The following is a 23,091-nucleotide window of genomic DNA, read 5'->3' as shown; positions in this document are numbered from 1 at the left end:
ATTAACCTCATTATCTTTGTTGACTACTAAATTAATAACTCCAGAAATAATACATTTGAATTTCAGCAAGGTATTTGCCACAGTTGTCCAATATCCTTGTGGATAGATGAAGAAATATTGCTGAAGGCAGAAGATAGGTAAATTTAGGACTGGTTAAATGTCTGGGCCAAAATAGTGATGGTTAATGGATAAATTCATGTTAACAAGAGGGGAGGACTACAGTAGACAGGTACAAGGGTCTGTTCTTAATTCTTCTCTGTTTAAATTTTTTATTCAGTGATGTGGATCAATATGTAAATTTTACTATTATCAAATTTTTTAATTGCTATGAACCTGACAGGTTCATAGGTGAACAGAATTTCCAGTTTATGGGATGACAGAATTAGGACTAAAAAGGAGTTCAAACATCAAGGAAGATGGGCAAAATTGAAGAAATCCAAATTTAATTGGGATGAACAAAAAGTTCTATACATGAAATTTTAAAAAATCAGCTGCACAAGTACAGGATGAAGGAAATATAGCCAGACAATAATTTGTGTTTTAGGACTTTTGTAGATTGCAAACTCAATTAAGAGTCAACAGTGGTTGGTGGAGTTGTGAACTGATCCAACCATTCTGGAGAGCAATTTGGAATATATGCCCAAAGGGCTATAAAACTGTGCATTCTCTTTGATCCAGCAATAACACTATTAGGTCTATAGCCCAAAAGTTTCAAAAACAAAAAAGAGAAAATCATCTATTTGTATAAAAATATTTATAGCAGCTCTTTTTATAGTGGCTAAGAATTGGAAATTGAAGGGATGTTCATCAATTGCGGAATGGGTGAACATGTTGTGGTATATAATCATAATGGAATATTCTTGTGCCATAAGAAATGACATGCGGGATGATTTCAGAAAAACCTGGAAAGACTGAAATGGATTGATGCAGATTGAAATGAGCAGAACCAGGAGAACAAAATAGTATGATGATCAACTGTGAATGATTTAGCTCTTCTCAGCAATACAATGATCCAAGACAATTCCAACGGACTCATGATAAAAAATGGTATCTACCTCAAGAGAAAAAAAACTGATGGCATCTGAATTCAGAACAAAGCATACTATTTTCCTTCCTTCCTTATCTCTCCCTCTCTCTCTCTCTCTCTCTCTCTCTCTCTCTCTCTCTCTCTCTCTCTCTCTCTCTCTCTCTCTCTCTCTTTCTCTCTCTCCCCCTCTCCCCTCTGTCTCTCTCTTTCAGTTTTCTTCTACAAAATTACTAATATGGAAATGTTTTACGTAATTGTATATGCATACAGATTGCTTACTGTTTCAAAGAGGGGGAAGGGGAGGGAGGGATAGAATTTGGAACTCAAAACTTAAAAAAGACAACAAATATTAAAAATTGTTTTTACATGTAGTTGGGGGAAAATAAAATGTTAATTTTTTTACAAAAAGAGTCAACAGTGTGACATAGCAGGTACTAAGCTAACAAAAACTTAGGTAGCACTAAGAGAAGACTACTGTCCAGAAAAAGGGAGATAACACATTTGTTGTATTTCATTTGTACTTATCAGACCACATTTTGAGTACTATGCACAGTTCTGGGTACCACAATTTAAGATGGGTATCAATGAACTAGATGAGCTCGGAGAAGAATCCATATCTAGTCTAATTTATAACAACTTTGTGACAGATTTGCTAGTACCCCCATTTTACAGATGAGGAGACTGAAGTTCAGAGAGCATAAGAGATTTGCCCAGGGTCACATAACTAGTAAGTGGCAGAGGCATAATTTGAACCCTGTTTTACCTTACTTCAAGTCTAGTACTCTGTTCCTTATACCACATTGTCTTCCAACACAAAAATTCTAGTGATAATAAAAACTGACATTTATGTAGCACTATTAAGCTTCACAAAACACTTTACATATGTTAGTCCATTTGATCCTCACAACAATACTCTGAGATAATTACTAGCAGTATTATTATCTACATTTTACAGATTAAGCTATAATCCTGTACGTCAAATGGAAGATATTTGCCAGTTTGTTTTAAATATCATTTCCAGTAAAGAAACAAAGGTCTATCTTTTTAATGTCAATATTTTTTCCAGTGATGTTGGGTGAGTGTGAAAATATATACTTGTATATATTATGCAGGGTCCAAATATAACACACAGTGTCCAAAGAATGAAATCTACAAATTACCCAAAGGGCAATGGAGAATCATATGGAAAGTATGAGCAGGTTCATTTTGTTACCAATAAATATGCATACAGGATTTAGCAAGGGGATTATGACCAGAAAAGGACACGTCAGTCACGTAGTGAGAATGAAAGGAAACTAACCTATAACATATATGGTGCCCTGGTATCTCTGCAAGGCAAGAGATTAGAGTAATGCCCCAAGAAATGATAGATGGGCTTCCCACAGTAGATTTATGGGAAGACATGGCCAAGAATTGAATACAATAAGAATGTATGAATTCTTTACAATCTGAATTGCTAGAGGGGGTATTGACATTGTTAAGATCACAAATCCATTGAGATATAAGTTCTAGTTTAAAAAAAAAACCTTTCAGATATCATAGGTTTTTTCTTTCTTTTTTTTGTGAAAGCCATTTCGAGGTCATTTACAATGTCACCAGATTTTCTTTCATACCAGGCAATTTTATCTCATATAAATGGAAAAAGATAAGATGAAGCCATGTAATACTAATTATTTGCATGCACCTCTACTTTTTGGGCTTGGAAGACCTAACCACTGTAGCCTTGACTATAAAGTATGCTACTGTAAGAGTCAGTGGATTAGGACAGTCCAAAAACCCTGGAATCATGTCTCCCCATTAATTATCTTTAATTTTCATTAAAAACTTTTCCTATTGAGAAACATCATTTGGAATTCTAGTTTTGAAAAGATGAGTTCTCTCTGCTTCAATTCCCTATCTTGCCTGATTAATAAGTTATAGCTCTCAAGAGTTCCAGACCTGGGAAAGGTGCCACACAGGATCTAAGTGATGACTTGGGCACTATGTATTAAGATCCCCTTACTTCTGTGGCAAGGTTGCTTGGCCAGCTATTACTAACACACTTTTTCCCCCCTCAAAGAAAAACCACACCATTTTCTCCACTGGGAATTAATTCCAGATAGCTTCTTTAGTTTTTAAAAAATTAATGTTAAACCACCTTCTAATTAATGACTCATTTCTATAATAGTCAAAGTTGCACAAAGCCTTTTCCCCAGAATAACCAGCGCCAAGGTAGAGAATGTGAAATAAAGAGGTAGCGATTTGCTGGTAATGTTGGATTAAGTTGAGGTCTCTCTGGGGGAAAAAATTCCCATCAATTGTGCAATTTGGCTACCTACAAAGAGGTTTCAAATTTGCTAGATAACTACCAACTTTATTTCATTTTTTCTGATATAAATTTTGTTACACTGTGCCAGATAATGTCAATACTTAGGCACTCACAAAAAAAAATGAGAAAGGCATTCTTCACGTTCTTTGGTTTATTTTAGCATCCACTATTAATTAGAATTTAATGAAGATTAACAGAGGTAGAACAAAGTCTATTGTTTGTTAAGTACAAAAACCTTAGCACCTTCTAAGCAAAAAGCAACCTTAAAGGTTGCTATGGTGTCTCCTATGAATTCATTAAGATTATTTAATGTTTTTGACAGAAGCCGCTGTGGAGATAATACGCTGAGTACCAATATTAAGGAAGTTATCAAACAGAGAGACATTCATCTTGGACAGATGCCACAGAGAGACAGCAAGCTACAGCTGGACAACAGGAGGGCCTCAGAATGAAATAGGAACAAATAGGGATGGACTGCTTTTAGAAAACTGCAGTATTTTAATGATGCCACACAAGCCCATGACCTTTTAGGTCCCTTCTAGAACTCTATCTATGGTTCTAAAATCTTATGAATTTATTTAACACCAATATTCTTCCAATTATGTCATAATTCAATCAATCATAGAACAGTTCAATTTCAGAAGAATAGCAATTTCAAATGACCTAAAGGCAATGAAAAGATGTATGGGAAGTTGACATAGAAGACATCAGCAAGGGCATGTGTAACCAGAAAAGGGTGAGGTACAACAGCTCTATGGGATATAGAAAGCAGTGAGTAAAGGAAAATTTATGTCTCTAAATGCTTACATCAGTAAAATAGAGAAAGAGCAGACTAATGAATTGGCTATGCAATTGAAAAACTAGAAAAAGAACAAATTTAAAATCCCCAATTAAACACTAAATTAGAAATCCTAAAAATTAAAGGTGAGGTTAATAAAATTTAGAGTAAAAAACACATTGAATGAACAGGAGTTTTATGGAAAAAAAATAAAATAAACAATTGGTTAATTTGACTTAAAAAGAGAGAAAACTAATTCATTAGTATCACAAATGAAAAGGGTGAGTATATCACTAATGAAGATGAAATTAAAGCAATCATAAGGAGTTTATTTTGTCAAATTATATGCCAATAAGTTTAACAATTTAAGTGAAATGGAAGAATAATTGCAAAAATATAAATTGCCTAGATTGGCAGAAGAAATAGAATATCTAAATAGACCTATTTTAAAAAAAGAAATTCAACAGGCCATAAATGAGCTTCCTAAGAGGTTACAACAGCTATACAGTTTGTCCTTCAACAAATATACATATGAAATATTAAAAATGTTATTTTAATTTTAAAAGAAAAATCTCCATCATGTGGGTAGATCCTCAATGGAGATTTTATAGAACTACAGGGCTAAGAATTCCAAAAGATGAGAAGGCAATTTGATATAGTGGAAAAACCTTGTTTCTGTGATTTAATCCAAGTGTGAAAGTCACTTCATTTCTCTGAGGCCTAGAATGTTGAGGGTCTCTTTCAGCTCTATATCTATAATTTTATAATCCTAAGGCATGGGTGTGTTCTGATCTGTGTCGTTGAAGGGAGTGCCCACAATGAAGAGGACATAGAACCATTGAATTATTGAAGAATATATAACTAACTAAATTATGATTAAACTATGGATGGTTTTTCAGTAGGAAAGAGGTTGCTACAATGGTAATGGGAATGTATTAGAATGTAATTTTACAATTAATCTGGTATAACCAAAATTAATTGGGAGTGGTAGACCCGTGATTTCATTGGTATAGAGAGCTATTGCTAAGGAAACTCCCTCTACCAATGCAGATGGTCAGTTGCTCTGTAATTTATAGTCTTAGAGAGTTGTCTGAGACAATGAGAGGTTACGTAATTTATTGTGGGTCACACAACTAGTGTGATGGGGGTAATATCCTAACCTGTCTCCCTTGCAAGTTAACCAAGATTCTTTATAAAAGCTATTGAAATCATCCATGACACTTGATTGGCTCAGGGGAAACCACTTCTTGGTTGTCTAAGTACTGAATAGCCACCAGAAACTCCAATTGCTCTCTGAGACCTGGCTGATGGATCGAAATGGGCAACTCAAGCCAAGAAGCTTCACTCAGATTAATCAATACTGATTGAGGATGCTCAAGGTGCACTCAATGCCTACCCTTGATGATTATCCTCCTGCTAATGGCTACTTAGATTTCCTTCTGTTAACTATTGAATGCCTACAAGCACATAATTTTGTTCCAATCAAACCTATGCTACCAGGGTACTAGCCTGACCAGTCCACAACAGCCAGTAAGTAATAGAAGCAGGACTTAACCCCTGGTCTTCCTGATTCTGAGGCCACCTACTCCACCAATCTTGAAATACGTATGTGCCCAAATGATCAATTTATTCTTAGTGAAAAGAAATTAGATAAATAGATACATACATACATATATCTATAGATACATATATATATATATATTGAAGCCTTTGCAAAAGATAGATACTTCGTATCTCTGTTCTAGTTTGAGAGTGTCCAAATATTCCCTATAGCCAAGAGTTGAGGCAATAACTACTTCAGTGAAATGCTAATGCTTCAGAGAGCTATGCCTAAAGAGGGCTTTCTAACAATCAGTGCACTTTATTACACTTCAGAAGGAAATCACTAGATAAGAGTATATTCTTACAGCCTTACTTACACTAATGACATGGAAGATAGTACCTCAATTGAGGTTTGAAAAATTGCATTTCAACTGCAAAGCAAGATATTTCAGACAATGACCCTGTGTAGCTTCAAGAAGAAAGTTAAGAGCTAAGTGCAAATACAATAAAATTCAATAGGTGTGCTTAAGGAAATGGTGCATAAGTGAAAGGAATTAAACTTGAAGGCTGAGAAATGAGAGTCTTCCTTTAAAAAAGAATATATTTAGTGAATGTGCATGCATTAATTGCTTTTTCTCCAATCATGTTCAGGCTTTCAAAAGATAAAAAGGAAAAAAATGATGCATATTGGTGTAGCAGTGATATTTAATTGCAGAATCCAATTACCCTTAATGTGCTTTTGGCAAACATTGGACCCAGTCTATTCTGTATTATGAAGAGAATCTTTCAAGTTGACCCATTAGCTGATCTGATGGATTAGTCTCATGCAAGAAACTGAAAGTTCCTAAGGGCAAGAATAGTTATAGATGCCTACTTGTGTCCAAAGGTGGCCTGTGGCAACTGGGAATGCCCACTTTTGACAGTATAAATCCTCAGGATAGATTAAGATGTAAGGAGTTGAATATGATGGGGAGTGGGGATGTTGTTTTAAAGCTACCACTATAAAAGAGCTTTAGAAGGCATAGGTCAAGGAGAGAAAGCATTAGCAACATGAATCATGCCCACCTCTAATTCCTCAGTACTTTCCAGATTCAATATTCAACAATTCCATTCTTTCAACAAACATTTTGTTAAGTACTGGCAATTTGTTATTCACACTAATGGGAACCTAGCTATTCTTTGTGCAATAAGACTCACATTTAGAGACAGCTTTAAGGTTTTCAAAGTATTTTCTCTGCCACAAATTGGTGAAATAGGTGAACAACATGAAACTAAGTAAGGTTAAATGAATTGCCTATGGTCTCTCAGCTATTAAATGTAGGAGCCTTGATTGGAACTAAGGTTCGCTGATACAAAGTCTAGTTTTCTTTCAATTTAATTTGGTTCAACAAACATTTATGAAGTACCTACTACATATGAGGCACCATATGAAGTCCTAAATATATGAAGGAGACAAAACCAATAGAGCTGCTGTTCTCCAGAAGTTTGTTTACATTCTTTTGAAGAACACAACAGGTATTCTTGTAAGTAAATACAAGGTAATTTGAAGAGAGGGAGAGCAGTCACAACTGCTCCATGGTCTCCAAGGCACTAGGCTTGGTATCTTCACTCCCCCTGGTCTCTCACCCTCTTTCCTATTCTTCCCTCTACCCAGAAAGTTCTTGTATTTGACTTTGAAGCTACTGGCCTAAAGCTGTGTATTGCCAGCGCATTCCTTCTAGAGGGCTAAGTCCAAAATGGTTTAATCATTTAAACAAATACCAAACATATGGTTCTCACTCCATTTCATGATAGTGCAGACAATCAGAAAAGAAGAGTGGGGGAAGGAATTGTGCTTGGATAAATCACACAGTATCCCTGATGACCTTTGCCCCATTGTAGAACTTTCCAAACTAGAAAAAAAATCATAAATTTTGGGGTCATTTTAAGGATGTAAAACTTTGGGCTAAATAAATAGATATGTTGCAGCAACCTAATCACAGAGAGGTCAATTGTTTTGAATTTTGCCTTGGGAAATTCTGAAGCGTTGGTATATGAAAATTATAAATACCATTATTAGGGGAAATATTTAAGGGTATTTCTTAAGGAAGAGTTGACAAACCCAAATGATACATTTAAAAATGTAGACCCAATTCCATTTTTCTCATACAGGCATCCTAAGGGTATTACTATCCCTGGAATATTGATGCCTGTGACAGAGTCAATAAAGAAGGCCCATTAAAAAGCTCAGTACTTCATGTCAAATGAGCAGAGAGATGTCAAGGGAAAGTGCCAACAAGATCCTACCTGTTTAATCAAAGAGGAGCATCAGTGACAGTTTACACTATACCCTGCACATACAGAGGATTGTATTACAACTTCTTTCCAACAATAGGAATGTTTGCAGCAGAGAAGGGAGAATTCATTCTTGGCTAGAATTTCATTTTAAGGTAACATGAAAAATGTGCCAGTGACTAAAAAAGGAAAAATATTCACTCAGAATTAATGAGTACTGAAAATTACACTTTGAAAATGATGTACAACTATAGTAAACACGAATATTGGCTTTTTATAATCAGCAACTCAAAATACTTGAACAAAATCTGCCTAAACAGCAAATCTAAGCCTCACTTTGTGTACTTAACATCCACCATAGCCCCAGCAACCAGAAGAGCTCTTTAAGTCAACTAAATCAATGAACAGGGAACATTGAATTTCAGACAAGCCTTTAGAGCGGTGAATGCAATTCTCGTTTGGGCCTCAACTTTAAACAAATCATTAAAATAAATCATTAAGTGGCATCTGATATGAAGGCAACGACATCAATAGCAATCAGCAAAGTGAAACATCAAAAACATCACCCCCTCGCCACAGTGAATAAGCATGGATATTACCTTACAAATGCAGTTACACATTGCTCCTTGCCTTTTCCTTCCAGGAACAAGTGGAAAACTTAAATGGAACTCCCATCACAGTGCATTTCTGCAGACTAAAGCATCGGCGATTGAATCCTGCTGTGGCTGGTGTGTGTGCAGGAACATGTTAAAAGGACACTATTCTCAACAGCCAATCAAATTCCGTTCAGACCTCCCAAGCTTCCCAGTGTGATCGGCTAGGCTTTGTGGCAATACAATAGGGGTTAAACATTTCTCTGTATCCATTTAGATTAAGGCAAAAATCTGTTTAGTTGCTTAAAACTGTTTAATAAAATAGCAAAATGCGTTAGGGCTTGGAACCAGTATTGCTTTAAGAAAGTAATTGACATTTTCTCTTTCTTTTAAAAAAAATAATGTAGTTTGAGTTTCTCATTTTCCTTTACCTCACACTTTTAGTGTGAGAAGGAGTTAAATAAAAAGTCCATTTATTTCTGCTTTCACTACTCTCTTTTCTTAATTGGGCAAAATAGCTGTTTGAGAACCACTCATTTCTTTCAGCACATCAATGTATTTCAGGTGGAGCCACACAATATGTTATCTACAGAGTTACAGTCACTCCTCAGTTTTCATTCATGAACACTGGGCAACCTTATCAAGTCTCCTTTTCATCTGAAATTCCAAAGTGGATTTTTAGCAGAATGACCAAAATTGGGGCTATCCTACTTATGCCTTTGACTCCATGCTAAGTACACATTCCTTGATTCTCTTTTTTCCTCTTGGCTTTTTTTTCCCCCCACTACACTAATGCCTTTATGTCCTTTACTCTGATGGCAGCAAAAGGTTTCAGACTTTAATTAAATATTATCTGTGATAAATTGGAGATTCTATGTATAATATTCAGTGTTGCAACAGCCCTCAAAAATGTAGTCACTGGTTTTTTTTCATGTTTTCTATGGAATAATTTAGTAAAAATAGCTTACATTTATAGCTACAATTGACAAAGCACTTTACTGAACATAGTATTAAGTTCCTAAAATCAGATCAGCTCTACCAGGAGGAAAAATGGTAAATATCTCTAAAATGTACTTTGTACCATGTTAGATTTCTAGGCATGTCACTTCCTCTGAATCCTTGAAATGCTTACACAATTATGTACCTAGAGGCAGCATTAGGTACACAAGGCTGGTTCTTTTTTCAAGCTCCCTAGTTCCCTGAAAAAATAAAACTAAGAGAGGCAGTATTTTATGGCATTCACTGGACAGTTTGAGTTTCCAAAGTATTAATTTACCATGATTTCTAACCTCAGTTTATCCATTTCATAAGAACAAACCCCAAAATCTGTTCTCCATTTATTACAGTGACTGCTATGAACAATAGATGGATATACTTCTTTGAAGCTCTTTTCAGCTCTTCTTAAGACCTGCTCAGAATAATGCCTTTCTTCACAAAAGCACAACCAACATGTAACATAATCTCCTTCAAAGCATATTGTCAGGGAGATCAGCAATGACCACATCCACATGACCTCTGAAACTCAACCAAGTAGAGATATCAGGGCATTTTAAACCACGCTCCTGCACTGCACATCTGTTTGTTTCATTAATCCATTTAACTTACTTAGAATTATTCTAATAATAGTCCTAAAATTAAAAATGTTTTATCTCCTGGTTTGCTTTTTTACTCCATTTTTTAAAAAGGCATATCTCTTTAACTGATCAAATAACAAGAATGGGTAAAAGTGAAGAGAAGCTTTCAAATTCTTTCACCATTAAAAAGCACACATTCTACTGTATATTCAGGTACTTTCTCAGTGGAGAAAAAACTAAATAATCAGACATATGTGTCTGATTAGAACACAGTTGTCCTATCCTATTCTACATGTGGCATACCTACCCTATCCCACTCTACATGTAATATCCCATTATAATAGCTAGCTTTAATATGTGCAAAGCACTGCACTAATTTTATCCTCACAACTCTCTGAGGTTGGTGCAATTATCACTTTCATTTTATAGATCAATAAAATGAAGCTGATAGAGGTTAAATGACTTGCCTGGGGTCACACAGCCAATAATTTGTCTGAAATGAGATTTGAACTTGGGTCTTCCTGACGCCAAGTCTAGAGCTCATACTGAGTGCGCCATTATACATGTAGTGTAACTAGCCCCTCATACTTGTTGTATTACTCTATGGTACACATGTAACATAACTACACATTATATATATAGTATGCCATGAATCATGCCTGAAAACATGATCTGTATTTGGTATCACTTATGTATTTCCATGTGTGAGCTCAACCACTGTCTTATCCTTTACAGTCATTTCCTCTAGAATGAAATCTGAAAGTTCCAACACATACTCCCATAGCAGTGTCAAATTTAACTATTTCTTCCCCTAAATGTATTGATGTAACAATCTCTGGTAAATGTACTTTTCCCACAGGTGTAAGAATGGTTCACAGGCCATTCTGAAAGGAATTTCTATTTTAAAGAGAAAAGTGCAAGGATGACTTAAATGTGTATTTCGAACTGGGATTTTCCTGTGAACATTAAAACCTGAATGGAAGAAAGACAATTGTGATTCTGCAGCTTGATTGACCAAGCCTAATCAGAATTATTTCAGCACACTGCTTCACAACAGCTGAAGACCCATTAAACACTAAGTGCTTCTGGGGGCCCAATTCCTGCTCTATCTCCCACTGTGACCTGTTACTTTTCCAACAGTAGCTACTCAGTGGGCTACTCAAAACATTTTTCTTAAATGGAGGCACCGTGTTTAACAGGCACCTCAAAACCAGAGGTAAAATCTGTCACTTGACCACAAGGATGGAAGCTGTCATAATAAAACACATTTATTGCAACTGCCATTCAGGAAGGAGTCTCTTTGAACTAGTTCTTTTTACCTCAAAATATACTTTCATTAAAAAAAAGTTTCAATCCTGACAGCAAAAGTAGGCAGGACAACAAGGGAAGCTCAACATCCATGAAAATGTTAATTGGATATACTCTTTAAGCCATCAGAATATTACCTAAATGGCAATGCTTTATGAATCTTTATTAAGTTGTTCGAAAATATCTTCTCACTAATAGTGTCATATTGAGGGCTACATAATTATAAGAAAGGGAAGATAAAGCATATATTAAGCATCTACTGTGGGTGGACACTTTGCAAACCATTTTACAAATATTATCTCATTTGATTCTCACAACAACTCTGGAAAGTAGGTATTATTATTACCTATATTTTACACTTGGGGAAACTGAGACACACAGGTTAAGTGACTTGTCCAGGACCACAAAGCTAGTAAGTGTCTGAGGCCATATTTGAATTTGTCTTCCTGATTCCAGGTCTAGCATTCTATGTACTCTTTCCTAGCTGTTTCCACCAAAATACTCACTTTCTTAAAAAAATTTAAATTAGAACTTTTCAAAGAAACCATTCACATTTAGTATATAATCTGATTTCATTCGCAACTTTATGTAGTATGCAACAGAAATTTTGTATACCAGTGTATTTAGTGTGGTTTAAGAAACACAGTTCTTGAGGATCATAAGTTACAGATGAGATGTTATTCCGAATTTGAGAAGAAAGCTTCCCCATCCAGAGTTTTCTGCAATAGAAGTGTCAAACTCCCAGCCCGTGGCCTTCAAGCAGCTCGGGAAAACTCCCAGTGTAGATGGTGGGGGCAGGGGGCACAGCTAGGTGGCTCCGTGGATAGAGCACCGGTCCTGTCATTGGAGGCCCAGTCAGGAGGACCTGAGTTCAAATCCAGCCTCAGACCAAACACTTGACACTTACTATCTGTGTGACCCTGAGCAAGTCATTTAACCCCAGTTGCCTAAAAATTAAAAAAAAAGAAAAGAAAAAGCATAGATGGGAAATGTATAACAAAATAACCAAAAATGCAACAACACAGATAATGTTAATTTGTTGTTTTCTACATCACTATACACCTGCAGCTAACCATTTCTATTTGATACCATTGTTCAATGCTGATGAAATCAAGTTTAGAACCAAATAGACTACGTCAGACACATGCTTCTCCTCTAAATGTAATTTAAAGTCAAATTGTTGTTGGGCTTTTTGTTTATTCAAACCTGTGTTTTCATTGGGATAAAGAGGTATTGATCAGGAAACTGTCATTACAGGTTGACACCTTTTCTGCAATTTATAGTCTTGGAGAGTAACCTAGGGGTACTGAGAAATTAGGTGACTTATCCATAACCAGTAAGGATCAGAAGCAGGATTTGAACCCAGTTCTATCTACAATGTTAATTTGCATCTCACCTTATTAAATTAGAATCTATGAAAACCATACAATGCATCTTGAGCTTTCTGGTTATCAAGTGGATATCAAAAGGCCAACAATTCTTCCAAAGAACTTTCTAACCTCCATATTATAAATCTAGTATTGACATTTTCATCCTTGTTATTTGCACAGGTTTTATAACCTCTGCTGTTTCTCTAACAGGATATTCTACAGTTGTGATGATGAATGTTTTCCTTTTGAATTTTTTCATGGGGAAAAAAGAGAATGACAATTTATTGGTTGAATGTGAAATCATTTGCTTTGCTAAATATAACCATGAACTGAATGGAAAAACTGAATATATCACAAGGCTTTTTCCCCCTCCTTCCCAGAAATAATATAATTTAGCCAGAAGTTCAGAGGCATAAAAGTGTGTCTTTCTCGAAGCTATTGCTCTGCATGGCTGAGACAAGTTAAGTACCATGTAATTTGGTGGCAAGTGCTACAGTAGTAATCTATTTCTGTAAATACAGGATAGCAGGCGCAGAAACCCCGCAGATGCTTTGATAGGGCAGCAGACTCATATCCTGTGGCTTCCTCTTAATTTACTGATAGGCAAAATACCCAAACTGAGGAAGTAATTTTGACAGGGAGAAGAAATAGTGTTGCTGTGATCTAGCAAATGTTTCAGGGAAACAGCAGAAATCAGTTTTCTTCTGATACAATCTAACACAGAAACAGTTTAACTGCACTTGGTTTTTCTATGATCAAAAATACAAAAATTAATAATCTGTCTTAGAAGTATTCATATATAAGTCCCCATTAAAAAAAAGTAAAAGTAAATGACTTGGACTTTAAGAAATAGCTAAAATGTACATAGGTTAGTTCTCTTTAATTGACAGTATTCAAACTAATTCCATTTTTTATTATACACAGTGTTATAGCACTTTCCAAATAGCTCTATTGTCAATGTGTTAATGTATGTGTCAAGACAAATACACTGTGTTCTTCATTCAAATCCTACATCTAACTGCATTTAAAATCTTCTAAACACAAATTGGTTTCACACAAGTGAAAATGTTAATAGAGAAGTTTCTAAGAATAGCTAGAGGAACAATGTAAACCTGACTGAATAATTAGTAGGATATAAATTATAACAAGTGTTGGAAAAGAGGAAAGTGGAAAGAGAAGAAAGCAGTTATAGGGGATGGAGAACTACATGTTTCTCTAGGTCTCAACTAGCATAAAGACCATTTAACAAAAATACAGTCAGAATTCCCCAAGCAAATCATTTCCATTTCCATCACTGGTTGTAACATGTGAGACTCATTACCATCTTCTGGTAGTTTCAGTTGCCATGGCAATGACCTAACAAACAGTCACACACAGCTGAAGTGTGTCCGAGTGTCTAAGAGATTATTTCCCCACCTCCCCACTCTCCCTCTTTGTATGCGTAAACTCATCCGCTCTTCCTTTCCTCTTCCCCATCCTTCCTCCCCATCAAACCCTCCCAAGTATTTTCCCACATTTCTGAAAGAATCTGCATTTGATATATAAATACCTCAGATGTCTAAAAGTTTCAGAATGTTATTAAATTAAAATATGTATTTTAAAATGTAGACTATAAAGGGATTCAGAAAATTCATTAGCAGAAGCCACCCAGACGATGTCAAAGGAAAGACACTGATCTTATTTTTAAACATTTTTCATAAATGTTCTCAAATATTTGGTGGGGAAATCTGAAACTTCCCACTAAAAACAATTCTTCTTTTTCAATGTCTCCCTTAATGTTTGTCCCTTTCCATTCCCACTGCTACCATCTAATTCAGACCAACACTGCCTCACAGCTAGACTATTCAAATAAATCTCCTTAATTGAGTTTCCCTTCTCTCTCATCTCTCCTTGCTCCAATTGATGTCATATTACTGCCAGATTAATCATCCTAAAATATAGCTTTGAATATGTGTAACCCAAAGCAAACTCCACTTTTCAATTGCATATAGAATACAGTTCAAACTCTTTTGCTTAGCATTCAAGGCTTTTTACGAACAGTTCTTGTTGTATTATCTCTCACAACTTCCCCCCATATAAATTCTCCTCTACCAAATTGCCCTACTACATTCCCCTAAAATGCCACAAGCTCCACCTCTGAAACTGTGTTCACCCTGCCCCACTCAGTGTAGACTATCTTCAACCCCCATTTTCATATGTCCTTTCTTAGAGGTTCAGCTCAACTGCCATCTCTTCACTGAAGCCTTTGTTCATGGCAGCAAACCTCAGCTATCTTTCCTCTGCTGAACTGCCTTCAGTAATCAGAAGATGTCATACATCTAGAGAGGCCTGGGCTATTTCTTGTTTTTTTAGGTCTCTTGCCATAATAAAAATAATTAAAGTATTTGAAGATAAAATATGACATCAACAAAAAGTGAGACATAGTTTGAACACTTAAAAAAAATTAAGAGCATTATGTGGGATGATTTTAGGCCAAGATGGATGTATAGCACTCTTCTATAAATGCACTAATTATTAAGGAGAAAATCTAGCTTCCCTGCAATGTAGCGGTTACTATTATAATAGTTAATGTAATATATACACAATATTATGTATATATGTAATATATTATGACTGTTATTATAATAATAAAGCATGTCAAGACCACTCAATGTTTTTGTTCCGTAACTGAGTGGTGATAGCTTTTTATCTGCTAAATTTGAGAAAGCTTTTGAATCTGAGGCTAAGGTTAAATGCCTGCTTTCACATATACCTTCTCCTTTTTGATTAGCTCTGTGTGGTACTTATTGTCCATCTCATTTATGTTATATTTAACTGATGCTGCCTTTGATTGTTATTAATCTTTTAAGGTATATACATCGTCTCAACTAGATTGTAAGCCATTTGAAGGCAAGAATCCTCTCAAATTTCTTTCATCCTAAGTATCAATTGTACTGCCTTGCAAATAGTAAATGATCAATAAGTGTTTGTTGATTATAAGCCCACTGCAATGTTTACTAAATATAATGAAACTACTTCTAACCTAAATCCATCCTGTTGTAACAGGAATACAATGTTCTCTTTTCTGTTTTCAGAGGACACATACTTTCCATCTTATAATTTTCTCCCTTTACACCTACTTCAGTGATACTTGACTTCACCTATACTGGTAATATACTACTTATATCAATGAAGATGTCAATCGCTTACACTGTGTTGAGTAAAATACAGATACTGGTAAGGAAAAAAGAAAGACATTTTAGACAAAGAAAATATGTGTGAAGTGCAGAATTGGAAATGGATATGGGGCCTTCATAGAAAAGTGAGAAGACTAAACTAGAAAATAATTAAACTGAACATCTATAATCATTATTAAAATTGTCATCAAATAAGTGGTCAGCACCATGGTCAGGAGAAAGTGGTAATGTCAAGGGGGGGGGGGAGGAGGAAGAGGGAAATAGGGCTGGTTGCATTGCCCCAAAGTTAATAGTTGTTTGTGGGATGTTTAAGGAAGGTTGTAACCTGTGCCAGCAAAGCTGACTATGGTAGCTCACCTGGGTCTTACTCTCACTGTGAATAATCTAAACGACTGAAAGTTGCTTCATCAGTTTTTTCTAGGCACAGAAAAAACCAATGAAAAGGCACGGAGTTGGGACAAATAGTGTGAACTATATCAACTTAACCAATGTAGTGGGATTTTAGAGTGTGTAGAGGGAAATTAAGTTTAAGAAGTCTGTAAAAGTAGACTGGGGCCAGGTTGTGAAGGTTTTCAATGACAGAGGATTTTATATTTGCTATTACTAGTAATAGGAAGACGCTAGAACTCACTGGCTATGTGTATAGGGGTGGAAGTTACATGATCAGACCTAAAATTTAGGGGAAAAAACTCATTTTAGCAGCTGAGAGTTTGGAGCGGGGAGAGACTTGAGGTGGACAATCAGAAAGCTACTGTAATAGTACAAGCATGAGGTAATGAGGACCTGCTCCAGAGTGATAACTGCTAAAGAGAGAAGAGGATACATATGAGAAATGTCATGAATGTAGAAACAAGGAGCCTTAACAGCAAACAGTATATGGGGGGTCACTGTGCATGAGGAGTTGAGGATGACACCATGCTTGTGAGCCTGAGTGACTTAAGGAATGGTGGTGCCCTCAACAGTAATAGGAATAGTACAGTAACAGGAAAATTGGGAAGAGGGAAGGTTGGGGAGGGAGTATATTCTATTTTCAACATGTTGAGTTTGAAATACCTTGCAGTATAGCCTATTCAACACATTCAAAAAGTGGAGCTGGAGCTCAGGAGAACATCTAGGGCTGGGAATATAGAACTAGGAATCATCTGCATGGAGATAATAATAGGACATGTGGGAGTTGATGAGATCACCAAATGAGAGAATGATAAAAAAAAATCATCTTAGATACGGCTTCCACTGTATTTCTGATGAGGCATTTGCTCTAAGATTGTTCCTTTACTGGATGAATTTGAGATCACCAATGTCATGATTATTTTTTTTAATTTCTTGACTTCCTTTTCCATCTTTTCTCATTCCTGCATTTCTTCTAAACAACTATCATCACATTTTGCCTTTCCTCTGTTCTATCTCTCTTTTTTTTTTTATTCTTGAACTACCTCTTCCTGATGAATGGGGGTTGGAGCTTCTTTTTCTCCTCCATTCATTTGTTTACAAAGGGAATTTCACCTTAGAACCATAGATGTTATTTAATCCAGCTTCCCAGCCACAATAAGAATCTCTTATACAATACCCCCAAGAGAAGGTCATGTAGATTCCACATTACTTTTTAAAGTGATGGAGACAGTCCTTTCTGTCATTGGATAACTGTCTTCAAAGTTCCTCCTTATATTGAAATGGCACTAGAATTTCTATGTCACCTAGTTCTTACCTGGGAAAAGAGGAAACAAATCAGAGGTAGTGTGGTATGATACAAAGGATATATTGGCTTTGGAGTGAGGAGCCGTGTGCTCAACTTTGGGCTATGAGGGAATTTTTTTTTCCCAGTAAAAGCCTCTAACATGGTAATCAGGGAGGGAGAGATCCTCAGAAAACATATCAACCACATATTCATTAGCACAATCAATAGCCTGTTTCATCCTCCTCTCCACCCAAGGGAACTGTGGCTAGCTCAAATTGGTTCCTGAGGTCTCCCTTTTGCCCATAGACAAACACTATTCAACATGCCCTTAACAAGAATGATTCTGCCCTGTATTCTCTCCTCCTCACCCTCAGAACATACACACATGCACACATGTGAGTGTACGTATGTATTGCATGTGTGTATATATATTACATATATACACACACATATAGATATAGCTATCTCTATATATCTTTCTTAAGGCCAGGGCCAGCAGCATAGACCCAAAATTAATACACAAGAGTCACTTAGGACAGGGGTTCTTAATCTGGGATCCATGAACTTTTTTTTAAAAAATAAAACATTTTGATAACTGCATTTCCTTTGGTATCCTTTGTAATCTTATATAATTTATTTTATGCATTTAAAAACTTTATTTTGAGAAGGGGTCCATGAGCTTCACAAGTCCACCGAAAGGAGTCCATGAGATAAAAAAAAAAGCTGAAGAACTCTTAACCTAGAAGAAATAAGGAAAGCCACTCTCAGATTGCTATGGACAGAAGGAATATCCATGGTTCAGAAAAAAAAAATTCTTTAATAAATTTTGTTTTGATACAGCAGATAAGCCTAAATAAACATGTAAAATTCCCATCAACAAAATATGTTGTCATAAAACAGTTAAGTGAGACAGTATGAAACATGCAAAATTAAGCGTAATTATTCACTGGTGGTAGATGCTATTATACAAGTTGGTAATTAACCATTTGTTAAAAAATGAAAGGAAGGTATGTGCTTGAACTTTAACAATTTAATACCATTATAGTGCATATCTGACCAGAGTTTTGTGGCCCCACTGAAAAACTCTTAGCTGTCACATGGAGAAATGAATTTACCTGGGATTATATGGGCAGGAGGGGCCTGTTTTGTAATTATAATCACCAGTCAAGAGTTTCTCTTTAGCCTGCTTTTTTATGACCTGGCTTGTAATGATTACTCAGAAGGAAGCTATGAAGGAAATGATGACTGCCATACTGCCCCAGTGGGCCACCCCCTGCTGCCAAACTCTCATTGTGTACCCTGCCCTCTCTATTTATGTCCCAGTAGGGGTGGGGACAGCTTCTTGACATTTCTCATCTGTCCTGCCATAGAACATCTGCGGCATCTCTTTCTATCAGCTTGGTCTGCTATTTATGAGTACGTAGTAGGTAGGGTGGCCTATGCCTGGACACATGCTTCTCTGCCTGTGCTAGGGGAAATAACTAACTAGCTCTTTGACCTTAGGCAATGTGGGCCCCACTATCCTTACCAGTAACATGAGGGGTTTAGACTAGATTTTCTCTAAAAATACCAATAAGCTCTAAATTGTCTATGGTCCCCTCTCACAATGATAATCCTTCAAATGTTTGAATATAGGTATTATCTTCCTCATGTTTTTTGTCCAGGCTAAATATCTCTGAACCATGTGGCATGGTTCCCAATCTGCTTGTGCTTCAAATTTGTTGATAGTCCTCTGGGACACAGTATGGAATGCAACACTTTTGATGTACTTTGAGTGAAGGATCCAGAGTCAGTAAACGTGGGGTCAAATGTACCTACACGACCTTAGAAAAGTCATACAGTAGCTATGGGGCTGTTTCCTCATATAAAAAAAATGATACTAACATCATTTAGCATTTATATAATAATTTAAGGCCTGATATGTGCTTTACATGTTACCTCAGTTCATCCTCACAACAATCCTGTAAAGTAGGTGTTATTATTATTCCCATTTTACAGACAAGAAAACTGAGGCTCAGAGGAAAAATGACTTGCCCAGGGTTGCATAGTAAATGTCTGAAGTAGAATTTCAACTTGGGCCTTCCCTAATCCAGGTCTATCGCTCTCTTCCCTGTATCTCCTAGTTGCTAAATGAGGGGTTTTGACCTGATGACCTCTGAGCCCCCTTGTAGCTCTAAATCTGTGATTCTGTGATCCTATTACCTCCTATCACCTGGATTTTATCCTATTCATAGAACCTAAATCTGCATAATACCTCACAGTGCATAGTTCTAGAAGGAGATGCCAGGAAAAAGCAAGCTCTGACAAATGCTACCAAAGAAGGCTTTGAAATCAAACTCACCAAGGTACTGTGTGTTGTTCTGAGACCTGCCTAGCCTAGAAACCTGGCCACAAAAACCCTTGAATACTGTCTACTAAGACAGTGGTGTCAAGCTCAAATAGAAATGGATACGTAATGTTTTATTTACATACATCATACATAAACGTGTGTATATATGTACATATATAATATGCTCTCCCTTTGACATTTTATCTTTCAATTCTCTTTTCCTCCAATTTTTAATCCCTCCTTTCACTCATTAACCCATTCTCTTATTTAATACGTCTATTTTTCTTCCCCTCTTAATACATTTTCTTCTTTTTCATTCATTCAGTTTTCTTCTTCATTATCTGATTTTCTTCTATACTTCCATTTGACTATTTCCTTACTTTATCATTCTGTAGCTAACTTTCTCACTTCCATACTTTTTTCCTTCTTTCATGTAACCTACATTACATTCACCCAGTTTTTTTCTTAATGCTTTTTTATCTTATTCACTATTTTCCCCTATCTTCCTTGGTTCCATCTATTCTTCTCAATTTCCTCTGTTTCCTTTTTCTTACCACATTCTTGATGATAATAATGATGGCTAAGATTCCTATGAAGTTTACAAGAACACTTTACATACATTATCTCATTTGATCTTCACAACAACCCTGAGACATAGTGGCTATTATTATCCTGATTATCAGATAAGGAAATTGAGGCAGATAGCAGGATCTCACAGTATGAGAGTAAGTCTGAAAGGGTCCAAAGCAGATTTTGAGCTCTCAGGTCTTCCTGCCTCCAAAGCCAGAATTTTATCTACTATGCTACCTAGCTGCCTCTGTCAATTTTATAAATTTTTTATTTGATTTTTCGTCTCATTTATTTTACACCTGCTTTTTACTTCTTATCCTTTTATTTGTGTATACCTCCATTTGATAATTTTATTATTCTTTCTTTAAAATGTATCATTTCTCCCTTTCTTTTCTGCTTTTCCCATTTCCCAAACTTACTGTAGGGCTTTTCTCCAACTTGCCTTTCCTTTATTCATGATGCATTGAATAACAAAATCATCACTGATTGGGATTGATCAATTAATGAATGAGAAATTAAAGATGAGGAATGATCCAACAGAATGAGAAAACTGGAGAGGGACTTTTTTGTACATATCTCATCTTTTCCATGAACCCTTTTCCAACTCAATGCCTTCTCATTTCTTATTTTCCAAATCCCTCACCCATTTCTCTTCAGCCTTTTATTCTTTTATTTCCATCCTTTCAAACATGTTCCAATTTGCAAAAGTTCACCACTGACAGCAATATCACCATGTAATCCTCTTACCCAACTCTTAGTGGTAAAATATACATGTATAAAGGGGAAATTATGTGATTAAATATGGTCATTTGAGAACACCAAGGAGGGAGAGCATGTCAAGGGAGAAGAATAGCATTAGCAGAGGCATGAAGGGAGGAGTGAAAGCCATACATATTGGTATGGTAAGGAATTTGGTCTTAGAGCAGAGATATTGTGTTAGTGAACATCAAGAGAAACTGATTGATAGAGTTGGGAAGGTCAGTTTATAAAAGCCTTAAATGATAGGTTTTGTAGTTTACATCTGATCCAAAAGCAAGTCAAGGAAAGTGCCTGAGAAAGGAGATAAGATGAAAATGCTTCCAAAAAAGGATTATCCCAGGAGCTTTGTAGAAGATGGTTTGAGTAGGGCAAGGAATTGTAGGCAGCTGTGCTTTCCAGGTGTGAGGGAATGAGAACCTAGTCTAGGGTAGCAGCTGTGAAGCCAGAGACAAAAATTGAACCAAAAAGCTGATATGGAGAAAGATTGAGCATTATTTAGCTATTGATGAGGTAGGAACTTCAAAGAAAAGAGAGGAGTGACATTTTGTCATGTTTTTTCATCTTTGTATATCCAGCACATAGTATAGTACCTTGTACATAACAGGTACTTAATACATATTTGTTTGTGAATTAATTTATTATACCTTGCCCTATTTTCTTTATCTCTTCTACATAACAAAATAGCAAATATACACATAGCGAGGAAATGACAAAATAGGATGAAATGGAATAATTAATGAATTATGTATTATATAGCTGTCATTTTAAAAAAAGGGATATGTGGAATATCTAGGGAATGAGAAAATGAACAAAATTGGTAATCTCTACATTATCATATATTATAGCATTGTTTAAAACTCTGGGTTACAAAACATAGAGAATATTTGCATTTGCTAACCAATTAATGAATAAAAGATCAAAATTACATATTTTATATCATATATTAAAGTATATAGTTGGTATCTATCCACATACCTAAATTTACTGCTTTAAAGCTTGGGCCGGTGTTCTAACACTGATATGTGCTATTTGCTTTTGTCTACAATGTGCATTAAATATCATATTGACTGTGTCATGAAAACCTTAACATATACACAGCCTTATAAAGCAACAAATGACATTATCACTGATTTAAAAAAATAGACTTGGGGTTTTCCTCCTTCCACCACTACCCCTCAATTAATAAAGATAATTACTCATTTGAAGGCACAACATGACACATTTTTCCCTTTCAAATCTGTACCCCACGTGAGTTAATGTCTCCTGAATTATCTCTCTTCAGCTTTTTTGTTCCCTGTTCACTATCATGACCAGGGACTGGCTGCTTGCCAATTTAGAGAGTCATTTTGAAAATGCTCCCAGGATTCAACTTCAACTAGTTTGATTTCTCCATCTTTTAAATGCAGCAATGTTGTCCATAGATCCAATATACTTGGGGCCATTTATCCCACAAGAGGCATCTCCAATCTGAGTGGAATTTCTTAGTGTTAACTCCAAGGTGGCAGGCTGAGAAGCTCCTTTTTAGAGGCTTTCAGATCTTTTCTTCTCTCAGCTGAAGGACAGAAACTTTTTATAGCTGATACAAACTGACAGCCCAGTAGTTTCTTCTACAATGTAACATAGAGAACTGGGGTACATGTTTGACTGATGAAAAATCAAACATCCCTGTATTGATTACCCACTGTTTGCTTTAGTTATCCTATTCCATTATTTTCCTTTCCTTTTTTTTTTTTTGTGCAGGCAATAGAGAGATAACAGCAGGTGACTAATGTAAAAAATTCTCATCTTCTTCCCTTTCGAAACAATTC

The 23,091-nt window shown here is 35.9% G+C and overlaps 1 protein-coding gene across 20 annotated transcripts in view; it reads right to left on the bottom strand.

Moving 5' to 3' along the window:
- NRCAM (neuronal cell adhesion molecule) overlaps positions 1 to 23,091 on the bottom strand; it is a 314,411-nt gene that overhangs the window by 182,606 nt on the left and 108,714 nt on the right. The window contains exon 1 of one of the 20 annotated variants that reach the window (XM_078154289.1): positions 8,529 to 8,645. The exons of the other annotated variants lie outside the window; for them this stretch is intronic. The gene's annotated coding sequence lies outside the window, so the exon portion shown is untranslated. Of the gene's footprint in view, positions 1 to 8,528; positions 8,646 to 23,091 lie in introns of those variants that run through there. 20 annotated transcript variants of the gene reach the window in all.

The sequence above is a fragment of the Phascolarctos cinereus genome, unplaced genomic scaffold (genome assembly GCF_003287225.1).
Source record: "Phascolarctos cinereus isolate Bilbo 61053 unplaced genomic scaffold, phaCin_HiC Scaffold_1;HRSCAF=81, whole genome shotgun sequence".
Classification (NCBI taxonomy): domain Eukaryota; kingdom Metazoa; phylum Chordata; class Mammalia; order Diprotodontia; family Phascolarctidae; genus Phascolarctos; species Phascolarctos cinereus.
This window is presented reverse-complemented; position numbering and strand designations above follow the sequence as displayed.